Here is a 23,691-nt window from a genome sequence, read left to right as displayed (position 1 = left end):
ATGATTTTACGCTTTGACCACAGATACTCTTTTCAATGTGTTTCACTGAAGTTATATTCAATGTTTAATCCTACTCTTCTCTTGGACTCCAGGTATAACTATAAGGGGAAAATCTCCAAATTCCTTTTTCTTTTGAGGGGAAGAAGTTTTTTGTACCTAATTTCTTATTATATAACACCATAATATAAACTATTTTCTAAAATCTAATCCATTCTTGCTGATATTTACTAAGATTCTCAGCGGTGGTGGTTTCACAAGCAATTGTCCTCTCTGGGAACCTAATGGGTTAATCCAATGAGAGTTGGGAGAATAAGACCCTGAGGATCACTGTACTGCACCAGCTTTTCTGCAACTTTTAGCTATTGTTTCTATTTCATCCCATAGATGCCAGAAAGAAAAATTCTACTGCCTCTTTTACATGACAACTTGAACTTAGCTATCATGATCTCCCTAAATATTTTATTCCACCTCTCCCAACTGGACCTGGGGTTTCTTGGGCACAGTGAACTCTCACTGAGGAAGACAATTCCTTCTACTGATATAGATAATAATTTGTTGTAAAAAAAAATAAAAGGTCTTAGTTTTCTCAATGACAGGATTGTCATGAGGTTTATTTAATGTTATTTATCATATATGTATATTTGTACATATACACATATATACCTGCACATATGTGTGTTCACATATGTATTTGTATGTGCAGAAATATGAGACGGAACTTCAAGCCAGCTCTCCCTGATTCTGAGGAGAGTTTTCTGTTGCCTACACAATGTTTCTTATCTTTTTTCTTCTGTCACCCAGGTTAAACATCCCAGGTGCTACCAATATAAAGTTCATATGGTTTAAATTTCCTAATTCGTTTTTTCTTTGTATGTTATACCATCTCTCTGTCCAACACCGTAAAATATGTTGCTGAGAACTAATATTTCATATATGGCCAACATCAGACAAAATTCAGTTATATTATCACTTTCTGCATTCCATGATCATTATGCCTCTAATATGCCAATACCCAAAGGACATGTTATTCCCAAAGTGTGATGAACTCCAAATACCTACAGAAATATACAATTCACATATCATTTAGAACACAGAAGAGTAAACTACTGCCTGAGGGACAAATCTGGCATGCATGTATTTTTGTAATGGTCAAGAGCTAAGATTTTATTTATTTATTTATTTTGCATTTTAAAAATCAAGTTTGCATTTAAAAAATGTGTGTATACACATATGTATATCACACATAAACTCATGCATACATACATAGATGTGTGCATATATATGTGTGTGCACATCTGTGCATGTCTATAGATACATATATCACACAAAAACCTCCTCATGTGTATACATACATAGATGTGTGTATATATATGTGGGTGCCATGTGTACATGAGTTCTCAGTTCCATGTATGTAAAATAACGACTTTGACTGATTTAGATCTCTGGAATAGTGTACAGACACTGGAATTATAAAATAGTTACTAAGCAGTTACCTGAAGCACTGATGTGATAAGTGATTAGCTTAGGGTCATAAAACTAGTAAAATGTCAGTGATGGAACTTGAACTTTTCCTAACTACAGAAAAGGAACTCTATTAATTATTCAACATAATGTGTGCCTAAGATTCTATTAGCACTTTTGACTTCCATGTAATGTTAATGAATTGTTTAGGGCTTCTTAGGCTGTTTAATATCTCAAGTATTTTCCATAGTTATATTTGCTCCCTCCTATATACTAGTGCTGATTTTTTGAACCCAAACACAATACTTTACATTCATTCCAGTTAAATTTATAAGTATTCAGTACTAGGAAGTAAAAATCATTCCCAGAGTGGTGATGTGGGAAAGTATTTTGTTAAGTAGAATATGGTCTTTTTTTGCTACAGCACGGCTCTGACTTTCTTTTTTTCTCTCCTTGTAAAATTATCATTACCTTCAGAATTTAAACAAAATATCTATATGAATTTCTGAACAGCTTGCCCGGTCTCTACCAGATGTATTATTTACAAAAAGCTCAATTGCTCCCTTGGAGTTATTACAGTCAATTAGATCAATGATATGAATTTTAAACAATCTCTTAATATGTATTTATATATAACTCCCGAGCCTTGGTGATATGTTAGTGTCTATTAGATCAATAATCTACTCTTCTACAAGTCTGACATTTTAAAGCAATCTATACGGTGGAACATTCAATGATATCTGGTTTTGCATTATTCATCATACCATTATAGCTGCTGTTCTGTCAACTTTTAGGTATTTTATGGTTTTTTTTTTTCTTAAGAAAAAATCTATTATCAACCGATTCTGAGAATAAACGATGTTGAAAAGCAATGCTTGAGTAGAGTGAAACCTAAATAGGAGTCTCATTAGCTCCAGCGGCTCAGTTTTATTCCAGAAAGATTTTCATTATATTTGCTACAGCATGCAAGGTGAGGTTGCCAAGCATTGATACAACAGTAGCTTTATTACAGAGGGCTTTTATATGCAATGTAGAATGGATAAACATTAATGCAATCAATTATAGAGGACTTTTTGGACAGACCATTGGAAATGAAATCTTCAGATTCCTTGGCCCCAAATGCCATCGGATAGTTATTGAAAATTAATTTAAAATGAATTAAAATGAAAAGCATTTCAGTGCTGTTGTCAAAGGCTCAAATCAAGGAACATCTTATAGAAGAGAGGCTCTTTTCACTCAAACACTGGTCATAATAGCTGCAGTTTTGTTTGGAGCCCACTTTATGATCAGGCAGTTCATTTTTTTGACCAGCACTCAGTTCAAAGGATTAGTTAAAAAAAATGTTAGATTCTAAGACTAACTTAAGATTCAAGTATTAGTTTAATTCTAAGATCAGACCCAAATGAAGATGGAAGGAGTCTTTCATTGCTATCTCCTCAAATCACAATGAATCAGATCAAAAATGGATTTGTCTTAAAAGGAAAAATAAATTAACAAAAAGATGCCTAAAATACTGCCTTGTGTTGAAGTGTTCCAGATAATTTCTATGGACTCAAAATAGTTTCATTTCTGCCTCCTGACCTGTTTGTGCAATTACTCTTTAATCCATTATTATCATGATCATGATCATTATAACTTACTTTGATGTCACTGGAATTAAGAATTCCTGGAAAAGAAGTTTCCTCTAAAAATGCAGAAAATGAAATCTCTACAGTTTACAATAGTATTAAAAATGTTCCTGATAGCATTGGCTAGATTTGTGAGTTGCCCAAGATCACATAGATCATGTGTGTTAAAGATGGAAATTGAGTAAAAGTCTTATTAATTCCCTAGTTAATCATTTATTTACTAACTGTTGGGCTACCTTTCTCAAGGAATTTGAATAATTGTCTGTCTTGCTATCTATCTATCCATTCATCTGTCGATCTCCCTTTTCAGCCATCTTTCTATAAAGACAGAGATATTGCTAATAAGTGATTCCATTTCATTCCAATTGCAATCACTTTCAAATACTTTGATCCCTATTTGCCTACCTTATTTTATTCAACATGTTTAAGAAAGCATTGTGCTTTTTCTGGGCTTATGAGAAAAATAATCAAATTACATAAATAATATTATGAGGAGTAAGACATAAAATAAATCTTCCCAGACTCTTTGAGTAGCTCTAATTATAACTGAATCTGCTCAGTTTTCTGGTTGCTTCTAAACTCAACTGTACTGTGGTCTTTATTTTTGACAAGGAGTAATTAAGATACTATCACTTCACTCATTCCTTCCCTCCCATCAGCACATCTTTTTTTCTTTGAATTCTTTGTGACCATTGTTGGCCAAGCTCCACTTTGAGCTGCCTGTGTCAAGATTGTCAGAGATTTTTGAAATCTCTGCCAAGATTTTGAACCATTCACCAATGGCAGTAATCAACACAGATTTGCTAGAGCTCTCCCCCCCCCCCCCCCGAAAAAGCCAAATACTTATAAAATTATTCTAAATAAATTCTGTAGCTGCAGAACCCACAGAATGACAGAGTAAAGCAAATCTCCAGCCAGAGAGAGACTGCAAGATTGATGGGAAGCATCTATCACATCATGCTGGGAGCAGAGTGCAATCCAGTGTGGGCCACCCCAGTACAGACAGGACTTGAACAGTGCTCAGGGTTACTGAATCTCTGATACCTGTTGTGGTTTCCAGACTTCATGACCCCAAAATGTTGAGGACAAATCGGAAGTTCAGTGGATAAAACCTGTGGGACCTGTGTGAAAGAGGAGAGTGGTCAGGCCCCAGCCCCAGGGCAGTAGAGGTGGTGGAGGAACTCATGGCAGCAGCAGCAGGGGCAGAGGCAGGGACTGTTTCTGGAGTTTTAGGGCCACAGATTGTGCGGGAGTAGATTGAGCTGACAGTACAACCCCCCACTCCCACTGGAAGCAGAGAACTACCTTGACAAAGAGTTCAAAAGTCAAGTAAATAGCTGGGAAAATGAGCAAAAACTGGAAAAAGAATCAGACTATAGAATCTTACTTTAGTGACAAGGAAGATAAAAAACAAAACAAAACAAAACATAAAACCAGAAGGACACAACAAAGCCAAAGTTCCTACATCCAAAGCCTCCAAGAAAAATATGAATTGATCTCAATCTATGGAAGATCTCAAAAAGGACTTTGAAAATCAAGGAAGAGAAGTAGAGCAAAAATTGGGAAAAGAAACTGGAGTAATGAAATCAAATTTTGGAAAACAGGTCAATTGCTTGCTCAAGGATACACATTAAAATGCTGAAGAAAATAACCAAAAATAGACTAATCCAAATGACAAAAGAGATCCAAAAAGCCAATGAAGAGAAGAATACCCTAAGAAGCAGAATTGACCAAATGGAAGAGGAGGTCCAAAATTTCACTGAAGAAAATACTTCCTTAAAGACTGGAATCGAGCAGAAGGAAGCTAATGACCTTATGAAAAATAATTATAAAACAAGATCAAAGGAATAAAAATAATAGCAGACAATGTGAAATATCTCATTGGAAAAACAACTAACTTGGAAAATAGATCCAGGAGAGACAATTTAATAATTATTGGACTACCTGAAAGCCATGATCAGAAAAAAAGAAGTTAAATATCATCTTTCAAGAAATGATCAAGTGAAACAGCCCTGATATTCTAGAACCAAAGGGTAAAATAAATATTGAAAGAATCCATTGAATGCCTCCTTAAAGAGATTCCAAAAGGAAAACTCCTAGGAATATGGTAACCAAATTCCAGAGTTTCTAGGTCAAAGAGAAAATGTTGCAAGCAGCCAGAAAGAAACAATTTGAGTATTGTGGAAATACAGTCAGGACAGCACAAAATCTAGCAGCTTCTACATTAAGGGATTGAAGGGCTTGGAATATGATATTCCAGAGGTCAATGGAGCTAGGATTAAAACCAAGAATCACCTTCCCAGCAAAATTGAGTATAATGCTTCAGGGGAAAAAATGATCATTCAACATAATAGAGAAATTTCAAGCATTCTTGATGAAACAAGAAGAGATGAATAGAAAATTAAACTTTCAAACTTGAGAATCAAGAGAAGAATGGAAAAGTAAACAGGAAAGAGAAGTCATAAGGGACTTACAAAAGTTGAACTGTTTATATTCCTACATGGAAAGATAATATTTACGACTCTTGAGACTTTTCTCAATATTAAGGTAGTTGGAGGGATTATATACATATAGACAGAGGACACAGGATGAATTGAAAAGGTAGGGGTGCTATATAAAAGTGCAAAATTAAGGGGTGAGAGGAATATATTGAGAAGAGAAAGGAGGAAATAGAATGGGACAAATTATCTCATATAATAGAGGCAAGAAAAAGTTTTTTCAGTGGAAGGAAAGATGGGGATGGTAAGAGGGAAGGAGTAAACCTCATTCTTATTGCATTTGGTTTAAGGAAGGAATAACATGCACGTTCTATTTGGTATGAAAATCTATCTTACACTATAAGAAAGTACAGGGGAAGGGGTCAAGCAGGATGTGGGGGATGATAGAAGGGAGAGAAAATGGGAGGAGGGAGTAATTAGAAGTAAACACTTTTGAGGAGGGATAGGGTCAAAAGAGAGTAGAATAAAGGGGGGACAGGATAGGATGGAGGTAAATATAGTTAGTCTTTCACAATATGCCTTTTAAGGAAGTGTTTTGCATAACCACATGTGTAGAATTACTTGTCTCTTCAGTGGGGATGGGTGGGGAGGGAGGAAGGGAGGGAAAATGGAACTCAAAGTTTTAAAACGAATGTAAGAAAATTGTTTTTACATGCAACTGGGAAATACGATATACAGGCAACAGGGTATAGAAATCTATCTTGCACTACAAGAAAAGAGAGGGGAGGGAGATTAGGGAAGGGAGAGGTGTGATAGAAGGCAGGACAGATTGGGCAAAGGGTTAACCAGAATGTATGCTGTCTTGGGGTGGGCAGAGGGGAGAGAGAGATGGGGAGAAAATTTCGAACTCAAAATCTTGTGGAAGTGAATGTTGAAACTAAAAATAAATAAACAAATTTTAAATTAAAAAATTTTTTAAAAATTCTCTACAAGTCTGTGTTTTCTGAGGATGAAAGTCACTATCTCCTGCTTTTTGGTAAATATGGAAGAACAGAAAATTGAAAATTTTATGTGATCCATTTTCGTTTCCTTTGGAATAAAGTAATTCAAGATCTGTTCCCCAAATGCTAATGTCACAGAAGCATTGCCTGATTATTACTGATATTAGGTAGATATTTAGTTGAATTCACTTCTATCATAAATTAATTAGGAAAGAATTGATAAAGGTAAGCCAATGCCAGTTCAGTTTAGAGTTTCCTGTCTACCATCTTCATGTAGTGGTGTATACCACATGTAGTCATCAATATCAGTATGAGGAAAGGGATAAGAAGGTCTTCAAGACATCTTTTTTTTTACTCCCAGACTATTCAAGATCATTATAGCATTGGCTATTGAACTAGGTCATCCCCAGAAAGATACCTCAATGAGACTCAGAGCCTCAGTGTCTTAATAGTGTTTTATCAAAGGCAACTAATAGAGCAACAAACCTCATAGTTGTTGAATACGTATCTTCCTTACTTAGTTAATGAAGAGATACTTCAAACTTCTGGGTGGTAATAGCCCACAGGGAACTCAGGTTCCATTATGAGAGAAGCCTTGCCTCTGCTTTTGTTATATTATGTGGCTGCTACTTCAAGTTACCGCATCTTATATCTCAGAGCTTGACCATTGATGTGTAATGATCCCACAGCAGACTTGAATGCTTTTATTGTTTCATTTTAACTTCTGCAAAACTAGTTCCAATTCATTCCAATGCCATCGTTCAGTCCAAGTGTCATCAGGCCTATAGAGGTATTCCTTAAAACTATACATTAACACTTTGATATTTAGTATTCTACCAGTGAAGACTATATACACAATGGAAAGAACATAATATCTGATGTCAGTCACTTGGTCATTCAAAAGCATTTTTTTAAAATTCTAGGTATTTGTGTAAACTCTGAAGGTAAAAAGAAAATGAAAACAACAACAAGGAGTTCAAAGCCTAAAGAGGGAGACAAAAGGGTTCATCAAAAATAAGCAAAGGAAGGAAGGCAGTAGTCTTTAGGGACAAAAAAAGAAATTAAGAAGGTGGGATTTTTAGCTGGGACTTGTTAGAAAGCAAAGAAGCCAGGAGGAGGAGAGAAGAGAATTCCAGGCATGGAGGAAAGTTAATAAAAATATGTGGAGTAGGGAGAGGGAGTATGTTGAGTGAAGAACAGTAAGAAAACCATTAACCATTGTAAGTATATCATCAGTAAATAGATTAGAATCAGGTTAAAGAAGACTAGAAAGGTTCGGAGTAAAGTAAGCTCTGAAGTGTTGTGAATGACAGAGAATTTCATATTTGTTCCTGGTGGTGATAGGGAGCCCCTGAAGTTTACTGAATAGTCACAAGTTGGGGGAATATGGTCAGATATGTACTTTAGGAAGATCAGTCAGACAAATAAACTGAACATGGAATGGAGTAAAAAGACTTCAAGTCAGTGATACTATCCAGCAGACTATTCCCATAGTCTAGCTGTGAGATAAGGAAAGCCTTGGTGGTGGTGGTGGCAGTGTCAAAGGATGATAAAAGAGCTTATATGAGAGACGTTACAAAGGTAGAACTGATTAGTCTTGACAAGAGATTGGATATGGGAGAGGAAAAATAAAATGTGAAGAGTCAAAGAGAATATCCAGGTTATGAACCTGGGGGTAACTAGCAGGATGGCTGAGCCCTTAAGAATGGGAGGGAGATTAGGAGAAAGCTAAAGCTTAGAGGGAAAGAAAATGTGCTCCTTTTCAGTCATATTACATTTTAAATGTCTGTAGAACATCTATTTTGAGATGTCTATGGGATGTTGGATATACAAGATTTGCAGTGAGGAGAGACATTAGGATTGGATATCTATACATGCAAATCACCAACAGAGATCAGAGATGATGACTGAACAATGGGAACCTTTGAGATCACCAAAGGAAATTGTATATAGAGTGAAAAAAAAGAGAATAGAATAGATCCTTGAGGGAGAGCCACATTTAGCAGATGCCACTGGATAAATATCCAACAAGAAACTGAAAATGAGTGGTCAGACAGGTTGAAGGAGAAACAAAAGAGAAGAGTATCAGGAAAAACCAAGAAATTATTGATAATTAAGGTGAGGACAGTGATCAACAGTGTCGAAGCCTGCGAAGAAGTCAAGGAAAAGAATTGAGTAAAAGGCATGAGATATGGCAGTTAAGAGATATCTATTCATAGTTTTGAAGAAAGAAGTTTAGTTAAATGATGGGGCTGGAATCCAGACGGCAGAAACGTAAAAATGAAAGACATGAGAGTGAATGGAGGCACCAATTTTAAACAACCTCCTGAAGGAATTTAGCCAAAAAGGGAACACAGACTCCAGTTCAAATTCATTTTTTAGAGGATGAATGGGAGATCTAGGCATGTTTGTTGATAATATGAAATCTGCTAGTGGAAAGAGAGGAATTGGAGATTAGTGAGAGAGCAGGAGTAATAGAGGGGTCAATTTGCTCTGCCACTTACTACCTTTGTGACTTTGGACAAGTCATATATACTCTCTAGTCCTTGGTTTCTTCATCTGTAAAATGAGAGGTTTGAATAAATGAAATTTAAGGTTATATTCATATCTAAATCAGGGCTTCATAGATATCACAGAAGTATTCACTCCAATGACATTTAAATGCAGCCTCTTAGCATCTTGAATAAACAGTTGCTGAAAATTTCTGTCACTGCAAAACATTAACCCTGTAGACTATCTGGTCATGAGTATCATTGAATTAGTTACATGTATCTTGAAATACAAATATACAAGCAGTGCATCACTAGGTTCATATTTGAAGGCAGAAAATGATGAAGTAGAAATAATACTGTATTTTGAATCCAGGGACTTGGGATCAAATCCCTGAGTCTATTGCCAACAATTTATTTGTCATTGCACATGTCACATAACTATTCTATATTTCAATTCTTTCCTCATCTGTAAAGTAAGACCATTGGAATAGATGGCCTCTAATATCCCTTCCAGTTCTGAATTTATGATCCTAAGACTTTCAATATTTCACACTAACCAGGTTCCTAATGAGAGCTACCTATAGTCAGGATTTGCAAGTATTTAAACTTTGGTAGGGTAACTGTTGTGAACCTAGCATAACAAAAGAGAACAAAACAAACATACACACATACAAACAAATAAAAAAAATCATGAGGCATTGGAGGAGGACTTGTGTTGAGAAGCAGCAATATAATATTGCAAAAAATAAAATGCTAAGGAACACATTCATCATATTTTGTCATAGTACTTCAAAAACTAATTATAATTTTGGGGGCCAGGTAATATACTATTTTTATTATGTGAAACACAATATGAAAAGAAATAAGCATTCATCATGTGTCTACCATGTGCTATAAACTTTACAAGTTAAATATTATCTCATTTGATTTTCACAACAGTTCTGGGAGTTAAGTACTACTATTATCTCCATTTTATAGTTGATGAAATTGAGGAAGACAGAGGTTAAGTGATTTGGTCAGGATCACCCAGCTAGTGAGTGGCTGAAGCTAGATTTGACCTCAGGCTTGTTTGATTTTAGACCCTTTACACTATCCAATTCACCACCCAGCTGCCTAAATAAAAAGTTCAGTCCAAACAAACCAAAATTAATTTTAGGAAATAAACATAGCTTATCTTCGGTGCCCTCACTTGGTCAGACTATCTTTCCTATTTTCTGTATCTAAGTTCCCATTCATCATTTTATAAAGTAGTGTTGACTATCACATCTCACTTCCCTTTATTAGAGCACACTGTCTTGAAGTAGTATGGTGTATGGACTCCCATTTCATGAGAGAAAGAGTCAACTTATATTTATTTGCATATTCCTGAATGTCTAACACAAAACACTGCTACTCAAAAATATTTAAAACCTATTAAAAAATTAATGAGTGAATGAATGAATGAATGCACTTCAATTAAATGTTTTGTTGAGTGGATCTAGGTTTGGAATGAAGAAATTATGGATTACTACATCAGTTTCTGATGTAGGACTGGCCACCCTCCCAGGTGTAACACCAATTTGGACATTTTTAACGAAATAAATGAAACTATAATAGAACATTGGCAATGGTAATATGTGATTTTCTAAGCCAATATGTGGGCCCATAGGGATCCTTACTACAGTCTTATGGTTTCTATTTCCATTTGAAGCCATTGGCCTATTCCATGTTCACTATTTTACTCCTTCTTGATGCCTGATTTGTCAGTTAACTCATTTCTTTAACTGAATGAAAGATTGTCTTTAAAATATTCCAAAAAACCTTCCATCTGTCCATTTTAGAAAAACCTCAGAGGAAAAGGTTACCATGATTTTAAATAGAAGCCTACGTATTTCTCATAAGTAAGCAATAAGTTCTTTATATAACACAAAATATCGAAACTGTATTTGAGTTCATGTATCATTTAGGCCAAGTGACTTATTTTTCAGATAATAAAAGTAAATTTCAGAGAAGGGAAGTGATTTATCTAAGGTCATGTAAAAGAAAAAAGTTTGTGGCAGAACTGAAGACCCAGAATTTTCTACTAGTAGTCCATGGTTCTTGCCATGGTCCAGTGCTATCTTCAATCTGTCTTAAAATCCTCTGTGAACAACTTAAAGCCATTCCCTCTTTCCCAGATAGAAGAAAACATCTCAAAATGAAATGGAGTGTTAATGCCTCACACCAGCCTCTTCCTCTTTGGAATGAAAAGTTTTTTTTTTTTTTAAATATGTTGATATCATATTAAATAAGATGTTCTTAGATGAAAATAAAATAAAAATAATGCTTGCAATTTCCTAAATCTTCCTCTAACATAGAAATCTTCTCAACTGACTTAAATCACCAAAATATCCAGCTATGAAGTCAAAAATTTAGTCAGTCAGGTGTTTTGTCTACATCACCTTGTGGTGATCAGGTCCTATTTATTATTTTAAGCAATCTAGGTATGAGATGATATCTCAAAGTTGTTTTAAAATTAAAAAAAATAAAGGAGAACTGGAATAAAAGGTGTTGTAAAAATTAATGATAAAAAAGAAGATAATCTGGATATATATTAAAGTGGGATGGCTGCTGGACAGCTTGTGTGTATCATTAGCATTTAAGTGGCAAGAGAAAGCAAAGAAGGCTCTCAGTATTAATTGAATTCCCTTTACTAAATTCATGTGAAAATCTGAACCAGAGTCACATAGGATAGACTTTCACAGATGGGTTCTGATAAGAATTGGCAGAAGGATTCCAAGATTAATGAAATCATAGAACACTTTGGAATAGTTAATTACAATAATAAGATATGGCTTTTCAAGGAAATATAAAGATAGGGAGTTGATGGCCAAGTGTAGAAACCACTTAGGCCATAATTAGAACATGTTTTGCATGGACTGTGGATATCACTCTTCACAGCTACCATAGAGAAAAAAAGTGCCCCTCAAACTCATGAAAAATCTCTTTATATGAAGACACATTTGAAAGAAAAATTCTTCCCAGAAGAATGGAAGTCAATGTATTGATTAGTGAAAACATAATCAAGCTTGAAATAATGCTGTAGAGAGGACTACAGATACAGACATGAGGGAAGGGACAGACAAACATATTTAGCTTCTGTAAACACATCCATGATAGTTTAGAAGTTAGGGTTGTTGCTAAGATCAACAGAGATTTCATGGAGAATATGGTACTTAAGGGATTTCTTAATGTTGGGAAGGACCATGAGGCTGAGGATGAGGGAAGGCATTCCAGGTACATTGGACAAACTGATAAAAGATTATAGGCCTTGGAGTACAAAGACTAGAGTTCTGTTCCTACTTCCATTTGCTCCCTATGGGATCTGAGACATTTAACTTCACCTTTCTGAGCATTATTATTCTGATCTGGAACATAGGATTAATAGTATTGACATTGTTACCAAAATTACAGACCTCAAGTGAGGATCAAATGAGATATTTGACTTGAAGAGCTAGCAAATGTTACAGACCTAGATACATGTCATTTGATTAGAGTACCTTATTACCATAGTCCCTTATTGTTTTCTTTACCCAGGAAAGTAAGAGACAGTGAAAACTGCATTGTGTTACTAAATGTGCTGCCAATCTATCTTTCCCACACTTATTTGACTCTAACCTCTTTCACTTAGTCTATAATCAAGAGAGAACTTGAATACTTACTATTCTCCATCATGTTCTGCCCAGTGAGGAAGGTAGGTACATACTAGATAGAATTCTGGGCTGCGTAGTAAGGAAGATCAGAGTTGAAATTCAACCTTAAACATTTACCAGCTGTGTAAACCAAGGCAACTTGCTTTACCTCAGTTTTCTAAATGGTAAAATGAGAATAAGAGCACCTACCCTATAGGGTTGTTGTGAGGAACAAATGAGATAATATTATTAAGGTAATGCATGGTACCTGGGATAGAGTAGAATGTAAATTTAATTCCTTCTATCTCTTTCCTTCCTCCACTTTCTTAGCTCAGTTCAGTACATTTGTCCACTCAATTCCCATAGCTAATATGCCAATATATGTGACCCTTACATCCATCCATCTCTTTATCTCTCTATCTCTCACACACACACAAACACATGTGTGCATGCACACTCACACACATACACACACACCCCTATCCATTTAGTTATGTATTTATTGGTTCACTTATTTACATATTCATCTATTTGTGTGTGTATCAGTATAAATAATTATTTATTCACTCATTAACTTACTCATTCATTAGTTTCCTTCAAGAAAGTTATCTCTTCCTAGATAAAAATGATGGAAGTCTTCATTCTTGATTACCTCATGTCATTTTCTTTGGCCTTCCTAAGGCAAACATGAATTCTATATTCTAATCTGTATACTAGATTTTTATGTACAAATCTCCCCACTCCTCATCCTCCAGGCCCCTCCCCCCATAAGATAGTTAGCTAGTTGAGGGCAGGGGCCTTTGTGTTCATCCCATTTGTCTCTTCTTCTCATTTAGCAAGTCACCTTCCACCCATCAGGTGCTTGATAAATGTGTGTTGAAATGAATAAGTCCATTGAACATATATGAACTCATTATTTTACAGTACTAATGGCAATCTTCAAGCAATAAAGTAACTAAAATGATACAATTTCAATCCTATTATCAGAGTTCCTTAAAATACTGAAACCAATCTAGGGACACTAAAATCTGTTTGAAAAGGTAAAGAGAGTTCAGGAAAGGCAATCTTCAACTGCTAAAGGCAATCTTTCAGCCCTAGAAATTGTCTAAGGGCAATCTTAATACAGTAAAAACAATGAAAATAATAAAATTATACCAAGACAAAAAAGAGGTCAGTCGGGATCAAAGAAAAGCAGAACCTTAATGATGGATAAGGAGAGACAATATAAAAGACCCGGAGGGTGTTCTGTGACTGCTGTTATCTTCTTCAATTTCAGACAGGTTAAATCCCTTTAAGAAAAATGGCTCCCCAGGTAAATTTACTTGCAGTTTGAGGTAAAATAGGGTGAAAAGCAGGGGTAGAGATCTTTCATGCACTCTGACTTTGGCTAGGGCTGGCAAGCTCTGCTCATTTCATGTGAGAATGATCAGTTCTATATAACCAGGAGAGGACTTTTATATCTTTGAGATAGAAAGACAAAGCCAAAATGATGTTTGTTGAGTTTTCTCAAAACTCCCCTTGATCTTTAAAAATTTTGTCAAATTCTATGGGGCATACTAAACAAGAAGTTAGAATGAGTCAGTTTAGGAGGACTGAAAGAGAGGTCTTAAACATTGGGGATAGGGTTGGCTTGGAGGACAATGCTGTGCAAGTGACACCAACTATGGATTTTTGCAGACAGAAGCAGGAGAAGCATAAACATAAACATCTGAAGCAGAGAGACCAGATTTGCTCCGTGCCTAGAAACACTAAAAGATATTGAACTCCTGGTTAGAAAGAGATTACAGGGCTAGCACTGGGGATAGGACTTGGCTACATTAAGCAACACAATTGCCTATTATCCAATACTGGGGCGTAGTTCCTAGTTAGGAAAGGAACATTTGGAGTCACAAGGTATCTAGGTTCCTATCTAGGTACCTTCACAATTATAAGGTGGAAAGGTGTTGTCTAAGAAAAAATCCCAAGGATCAGAAGTATTAAAAGTGAATTCTACAAAACATTGAAAGAACTTTGAAAGATGCTAATATTACATGAACTATCAAAAATATAAAAGTCCTACCAAATGCATTGTATAACACAGATTTTTGATACCTAAATGTCAGAGAGTAACAGCAGAAAAAGAAAACTATAGATCAGTTTCCCTAATGAATATTGATGAAAATTTGAAAATAAAATATTAGCAAGGAGACTATGGAAATATATCACAAAGACTACAGACCATAACCAGGTGAGAGTTATACCAGGAATGCAGGATTGGATTAATATTAGGAAAACTATAGGCATACTGGTCACATAAATAACAAAAAAAATGTAAAAAGTGATTATATCAATAGATTCAGAAAAAAGCTTTTGACAAAATTCAGCACCCATTCCTATTAAAAAAACAAACATTGGAAGGCAGAGAAGTAAATGGAGCTTTTCTTAAAATGATAAGTAATACTTCTCTAATACCAACAGCAAGCATTATCTGTAATGGGGATAAATTAGAAGCCTTCCAAATAAAATGGGGGTGAAGCAAAAATACCTATTATTACCATTATTATTCAGTATTGTACTAGAAATGCTAGCAATAAAATGAGAAAAATAAATTGAAGGAATAAAAAGAAACAAGGAAACAAAGCTATCTTTTTGTTTCCAGATGATATAATGGTATACTTTGAGAACCAGAGAGAATCAACTAAAAAGTAGTTGAAACAATTAAGAACTTTAGCATAATCACAGGATGTAAAATAAGTCTGTGAAAAATCATCAGCATTTCAATTTATTACCAACACAGCTCAGCAGGAAGAGATAGAAAAAGAAATTGCATTTAAAATACAGTATAAAAAGACAGTATAAAATACTTGGGATTCTATCCATCTGGCAGGACATACACATGAATTATATGAACAAAAATTACAAAACTATTTTTCATTCAAATAAAGATATATCTAAAAAAATGGAAATAATAAGTGCTCCTGGGTAGGCCAATCCAATGCAATAATATGACAATTCTATAAAAATTAATTTATTTATTCATTGCCATTCCAGTCAGAGCACCAAATAATTATTTTATAGAGCTAAACAAAATGACAAAATTCATCTGGGATGAAAAAATGTCAAGATTATGAAGAAAATCCACAATAATAATAACAATAATGGAATGTAGAGGAAGGCAGCCTTGCACTACCAGATCTGAAACCGAACTACAAAGTGGTAATCACTAAAACTGTCTTGTACTTGTTGATAGACGTAGGGTAATTGCTCAATGAAATAGGGTAAGTAAATGTTTGTAACTTAGTGTTTGATAAAACCAAAGATTCAAGTTACTGGAACAAGAGCTTATTTCTTGACAAAAACTCTTGGGAAACGGGAAAACAAGTTGGAGAAAAATGATAATGAAATCAATGTCTCTGACCATGTAACAAAATAAGCTCAAAATGGATATATGTTCTAAATATAAAGTGTGCTAACATAAGCAAATTAGGGGAACATGGTAAAAAAAAAAACTTTTTTTCTCTGTCAGATCTAGTTCATGACCAAGTAAGAGACAGACTCATTAGAGGTAAAATGGACAATTTTGATAACATCAAATTAAAAGTTTTTTGCACAAACAAAAACAATGTAGCCAAAATTAGAAGGAAAGTGGGAAACTAGCAAACATTTTATAGCGAGTTTTTCTGACAAGGTTTCATTTCTCAAATATATAGAAAATTAACTCAAATTTATTTTGGAAAGATATGAGCCATACCCCAGTTGAAAAATGGTCAAAGGATATGGAAATGTATTTTTAGGAGAAGTCATAACTATCAATAGTGCAAAAACTGCTCTGAATCACTAATAGTTAGAGAAATGCAACTTACAACTACTTTGAGTTACCGCCTCACAACCGTTAGACTGGTTAACATTATAGAAAAGGAAAATGACAAATGGTGGAGCAGATGTCCAAAACAGGAAATAGATACACTAATGCACTTTTAGTGGAGTTGTTAGCTGGTACAACCTTCCTGGATAATAATTTAGCACTATGCCTTATGGTCTATAAAACTATGTATGCCTTTTGACTCAACGTTATCAATACTAGGCCTATTCAATCAATGGGCATTAACTGCTTCTAAGTGAGTACCTGAAAAGACCAGCCTAAAAAGGCCAAGGTCTCCCATTACATCCTGGACCATCTCTAGTCATCCTGATGAATGTCTGGTCACTGGACTCAGATAGGCTCAGGAGGAGAAAGTGAGACTGGTGACCTTGCACAGCCTTCTCTCACTCAAAACAAAGTCAAGTGCAAGTTATGTCATCATTTCTCTGATGCCATGGTCTTCTTTGAAAATTAAGAAAGGACACAGAAAGACCAATAATAAGTCTATAATCAAAGAGATCAATGAAAATGGGGGAGCACATAGGTACAAATATATCTCTATCTATCTCTCAATCCCTTATCTATCTTTTATCATGACAAAAGACTTGAGCATTGAGGGGATGCCTACTAGTTGGAGAATGGCTAAACAATTTGTGGTATATTTTGGAGATGGAATACTATTTTGTAAGAAAAGATGAAGAGAATTGTTTCAGAAAAATCTGGGGAGATTTGTAAGAACTAACGCAAAGTGAAGTCAGCAGAATTAGGAATATACTATGCACAGTAATAGCAATATTTAAAGAATAATCAACAGTGGAAGAGTTAGCTACTCTGCTCAATACACTAATTCCCAACAATTCCAAAGTATCCATGATGAAAAATGCTATCCACCTCTAGAAAAATAAGTGCTTAATTCTAAGTGCAGATTGAATTATAATTTAACTATATTTTTCTTATCTTTTCTAATATAACTAATTTGGTAATATATTTTGCATGACTTTATATATATAAAGGGTATCATATTTCATGCCTTCTTAATAAGGAGAGGAAGGGAATGTGGAGGGGAAGAATATGAAGTTAAAATAATTTGTTTAAACAAAAATGATAATTTCAGGACAAAGAAGTAATATGTAGTTAATCACAAAAGAATGTACATGAATTCATGATAACATTCACCCCAATATGTTGGCCATTTATGTATTTAAGGAGATTTAGTTCATTGCCAAAATAGATGGCCAGAGGTTTTTACATGTTTGGGAGTTTGTTGCTTCGTATTTTGTGTCCACTGATGCAGATTCATTCCTTTGAAGGTCACTGTCAGTGGTCTTCACCAGATACTATGGTCATAGGATTATAGAATCATAGATCAAAGGCTAAAAGAAACCTCAGAGACCATGAATTCCAAGCTCTGAATGTTGAAAATGGAACCCAGAACAGTCACTTTGGTAAGTCTCTCTTGACATAGCTTGACTGACACTTTTCCAACAGATATAGAGTCAAATTTGAAGCCTTTTTAGTTTTATAGGATGTGACAAATCTTAAGATATGTTGTCATTGCATTAGAAAGCCTAGCTTACTTCTACAATTCAGGTAGAACCTTAGTGGAAGACACAACATACAGTGTAAATTCTTTAAATAGTTCATACTTAGGTAATGCAAGTTTTTTTCTGTCCAAGGGAAGGAAAGTATCCATTTTTGACTAATGTTGACATTACAAAATGAACTGTCATCTTCTCATATATACCTGTTGGTTTTTCATATTTAAAAGTTTCCCTAGTTTTCTGTATTTCCTAGGCTCAGAACTTTTTCTCTTTCAGTTTCTCTCAGAGAAGTCTAGCTTCTCATGGCTTAATCTATAAGACAAAAATCTGAGTATCACTTCCTCTTGAAGCATGGACCTTAGAGCACATATGTGTACACACATGCCCACATACAAACACACACACACATACACATGTGCTATGAAACCATGCATCTTTTTTTTTCACAACGTATCTTAGAGGGGAAACTTTTAATCAATATTTGGAAATTGGTCAGAGGTAAATTAGGATAGCTTGTCCATGGCATGCCAACAAAGTGAGAGAACTGGAAGAGTGTGAGCACAGAGATTAGTGCTACAGAGCTTATTTTCTGCTACCATTTATCTATTCAGGATTAATGAATTAATATTTGAATTCAGAAAGTACTTGGAGTATACATGCTTTAATGGAATCTAATGAGATGACAGGAGTAGTAATCATATCTATGGTACTTTGGAACCCTAGTAAATAAATATGATTTGTCATAATTTAGTATAAAGTTCCTTAAGCATATAATACTTATTTTGATTGCATGAACCTATAATTAACTTAAGCATGCATAGATATTTTCAGATCATTACTATATATTGCTTGCTTGCAAAAAGAGATGACAATTTTGTAGAGAATTTCTGAAAGGTTGATGATCCCTAGTCTACATTATTCTGAGCAACATTTCTATTTTATTTTTCTGAAATGACCAGTTACTTTACTGTTGTGTAGTTATAAGACCTGTAAAAATTGCCTCTAATGTAGAACCTAAACTCCTTAGGCAAATAAGTTTCTTCATAATTCACCCACTTTGTGACATTCTAGTTTTGTTTATATGGCTGATTTTTACCCATCTTTATTCCAACCAAACTCAACGACTGGCTATTTTCTGAAGACGACATGTCTCTAACCTTCAGGCATCAACACAAGTTATTCCCAAAGCCTAGAATATATTAATGTCTCAGTTTCACCTTTGAGATTCCTCTCTTGAAATGCCTTATCTCAGGTGTTTCTTTCTCCTTTTGTATTTCTTTAATAGCCCCCAGCTGACCTTTCCTTCCTTATATGTTCCCCCAAGATTTACTTGTACCTCCCTTTTGCCCTTGTTACATGTTACTTATATTCCATATGTATCATACCACTACCCCACTCCCACAATATCCCACTTTAAAAAAAAATACAAAGGGAAAAAAAGCAAAGTAAGAGAAAGAAAATACCTCAGGAGAATCCAAACTCCTTCAAATCTATATCATGTTTCTTTCTTTGGTCTTGTCAAATTTAGGTTTCACTTGAAAAATCAAAAGAACTTTGCTATAAGTTGGTCTCATAGTATGTAAGCAGGAAAACATCATGAGCTTCCCTTATTGAATAGATTTGACATCATGATAGAATCAAGAGGACATTGGAATAAAAATAAAAATCAGGATGAGAGACCTTGAGGCACTGCCAGTCTCTATTTGACTTTGGACAAAATAGCTTTTTCCTTGTCTTGGGCTTCATTTTCCTCGTCTATGCAGTAAAAGAGGATTCAGTTGCATGAATGTCAGTGATTTATTTTTATCATTATATATGTTACATATTTATAGATATTTATATATAAGTATATTATATATTTATTTTATTTTAATATTCTAATTCTTACATCCCAGGACTTTGTAGTAATTTGTTGTTTTGTCATTTCTGTGGTGTGCAGCTTCATGACTCCATTTGGGGTTTTCTTGACAAAGATACTAAAATTGTTTGCTATTTCCTTCTTTAGTTCATTTTAGAGATGAGGAAACTGAGGTAAAAAGAAAGTTATATGATTTTTCCAGGGTCACACAGCTAGTAAAATTCTGAAACCATAGAGGAACTCAGGAAGATGAGTCTTCTTGACTCCAGGCCCAGTGATTTATCCACTCTGCCACCCAGATATCCCTTTATGATCATTATGATAATTAGATCCTAAGAAATAAAGCTCAAATTCCCAGGTCCTCTCAAATCACACTACAACTCACCTCTTGGCTTCTTACAAATACTTCCCAGCTTCACACCTTTGTCCGTCCTGTTTCCTATGGTATCAGTGTTCTTACCTCTATTACACCATATGACCCACTAATGTTCAGTGCATAGTCTACATTCAACATTATTTACTCCATTCAGCTTCCCTTAATTGCTTCAATGGAAAGCAAACTCTCCCTCATATTTTCTCAGAGCATGCCCTTTATGCATTTATCCTACCAAAATTTGCTTCCTATTTATCTATGTTCATGTTTTAACACCCTAAGGACACTGATAGTTTTGTAAAGCCAAGGGTTGCTTATCAAATCCAACATCAAACCCATAATGAAATAAGTAATTAATAAATCAGGTAGAAATATAGCTTACAATAGAAATCATTACCTTTAGATTATATCAGAACATTAGAATGTTCTCCAAGCATAAACGAATTTTTTTTTTTAGCATTCAACAGATAAACAATACTATATCTCTATTTTTCATGTTAATGATCACTTCCCATTCCATCAGAGTTCAAGGTTTATAGCATATCTTTCTCACAGCAACACTATGAGATGAGTTGGGAAATACAATTATGCCCTTTTTAAAGGTGGAAAATGAACTTCAGAGAGTTGGAACAATTTACCAAGGATCTCATAGCTAACAATCATAGCACTAAATTGATTTTTGGCATATTTTTATTAAGAAATCATCAAAGTTCAGAGTTTGCAAAATAATTTTGAGATATTTTAACATTTTCATATTACTTAAATTTCTCCTGATACGCTTTTTGCCTTTCCCTTCCCAGAGTGCTATATCTTATGATGTTTTTCTAAAGAAAAGAGACAGAAAATTCAGCAAAATCAATTGATACATCAAAGAGGCTGAGAATACATGTAGTATGCTATACTTGTTGACTTGTTACCTCTACAGAGAAATAGTGGGTGATTTCTTCTCATACTTTGTATTTCTGCAAAGTTCACTTATAAATGGTTTCCTGCTGCTCTTTCCCTTTAAGTTGTAGCTAGGAGTTCTTGGTAATAACCAATACATTTTTTCTTTGGTTTCAGTTAACAGAAGGGACCACTTAGTACATTTTTTTCTCTCCATTATCCAAAATCTACACTGATTATGGCATCATTTTAAAAATGATCCATTGCTTTTAGAAACATAGCATTGACTAGCTTGTGGTTCACAAGTCAGAAGTTTGACTGTTAGAGCATAGCTGAAGCAGATACTTCATTTGGCAAATACCTGATGAGATATTAAATACATGGGAAGCAACCTGATCATTATTAAATTCTCGCCTCTGAAAATCATCTCCCCTACTCCCCAAGATGCAATTTCTTTTCCATTGGCCTCCACTGAAGCCTAGGCTATAGAACATTGCAGTGGGTTTGAAGTCTTCAAAGGCAAACTAGATTGGAATCCAAGGCAGTGTTAGAAAACCTGCTGCTTGCTTCCATATGAAAGAGACCCCTTTGAATATTTCAAATTGTGCTGATAATGGTGTGTGAAAATTGTTCCATTTCACTGGCAGGGAATTTTGAAAATTACCTCATTTCTCTTGCCTTCCCTTAGTAGTCTTCCCTATTTCCATTTATACATTTATTCTCAGAATGTTTATTAATTATTAGCAATTATTAATTCATGAGGCAGGCCTCTTACTGGATTTTCCCATTAATTCTTTTAAAGACTGATTACCTTCGGTAAACAACAATAAGAATTTTTAGACAACCACTAATCCCTTTAAGATCAGGAAAATTACTGGCCCCTTAAATTACTTTCTTTGATACAACAAATTATTCATTGTTTTAATCTCTGTATGTAGAAAGGAGAGGATCCTGTGCTTTTAATTATTAGTAACAAAAACAAAAGAAAATAACAACAACAACAAAAAAACCCAAAAACCCAGAAACACAATATTTCTGTCAAGTAAACACGAAGCCTTCAAATTCCTAATGAGTCTGAGATCTCATCCATGAGAATATTGCCTATTGCCTATTACCTATACTGTGAAGTGAACGCAGTTATTGTCATCACTTTGTAGATGAAACTGAAACTGAGAAAGGTGAAGCTGATGAGCTTCAGGGCCACCTGATGAGGGTCCTACATTCCTCATGAAATCCACTTTCCCAGAGTGGTTTAGGAACTGTTCTCTACTGTTAAATTCCAAGATTGCTATCTTGTTAGGCTTTTTGGATTGTAGGATTGTGGAACGAGCTGATGCATGATTCCTTTGTGGGGAGGTCTTTGAAAGTTATAGAGACCCAAGAAAATATCTAGATTTCAATCTTGTCAAATGTGACCTCCCTCCAAAATTATCTGTGTCTCAAAGGATTGATCACAGATTGAAATAAGAGAATCTCAATTTGACAACTGGAAATAACACTGGACTCCCTGGGAGCATCAAGTCCCTGGGCATGAGATAAAGAATAGCCAGTAATAGTCAGGGAGGCAGTGTCATCTGGAGGAAGCTAACACTCAGAGATTAACAGAAGATAGAAGGAGCAAAAGAGGAAATGGTATAAAATGAAAGGAAGATTGTTAATTATGAAGCAGGAGTTCCAGAGGACAAGTACAAAAGGTATAGACAGATATAGTGTGGGACGTTGGAGGTGGATGAGAATGACAGAGAGTAAAAGCTGTATTAGATCTAGATCCAGATAAAGAACTATGGAATAGGAATGCAGAATAAAGCAGGATTATTTTCTCTTTTGTTTTTTTTTTCTTTCTCATGGTTTTTCCCATTTGTTATAATTCTTCTATGTAATATGACTAATGTGAAAATGTGTTTAATAGAAATATATGTGTAAAGTCCATATCAGATTGCATGCCATGTTGGGGAAGGAGAGAGGAGGAAAGAGGAGAAAATTTAAAACTTTTGAAGGTGAATGTTGAAAACTAAAAATAAATAAGTTAATAAATTGGGATCAGGGCTGCTATTCAGTGAGAGATTAAGATCAGCTGCTCAGGAGGGGGCAGGGCTGCCAAACAGGGCTCAGTTCCCTCAGGGGCTTTACAATGAGACCTTCAACAATGGATGCAGGCTACTGCCTGCTTTGGGAGCCCTTGTCCACTGCTGCCTCTACTGCTGCCACCTGAGGAGGCCCGAGTTATGGGGACACCCTGTTCCCTTCTCAGCCAGCTGTAAAGATCCTCTCACTGACCTTTGGCTCCTGTTGGTTGAGGGATCTGCGCTGTCACTGGAGATTCTGTCCCTGAAGCCTACTGGGATCTGCTCCTATTGGTGCTGCATGGCCAAGGCTGGGCTGCACTGTGCTCCTAGTCTGGTGGGACAGACCTTTCCCATCAGTCTTTCAGGTCACTCTGGAATAGAAATCTCCTCCACTCCCTTGTTCTGTGGCTTCTGCTGCTCTAGAATTTGTTGAGAGTTCTTCTTTACAGGTATTTTA

Source organism: Notamacropus eugenii, chromosome 1, assembly GCF_028372415.1.
Source record: "Notamacropus eugenii isolate mMacEug1 chromosome 1, mMacEug1.pri_v2, whole genome shotgun sequence".
Lineage (NCBI taxonomy): Eukaryota > Metazoa > Chordata > Mammalia > Diprotodontia > Macropodidae > Notamacropus > Notamacropus eugenii.
The sequence above is the reverse complement of the archived record's forward strand: the minus strand, read 5'-3'. Positions refer to the sequence as shown.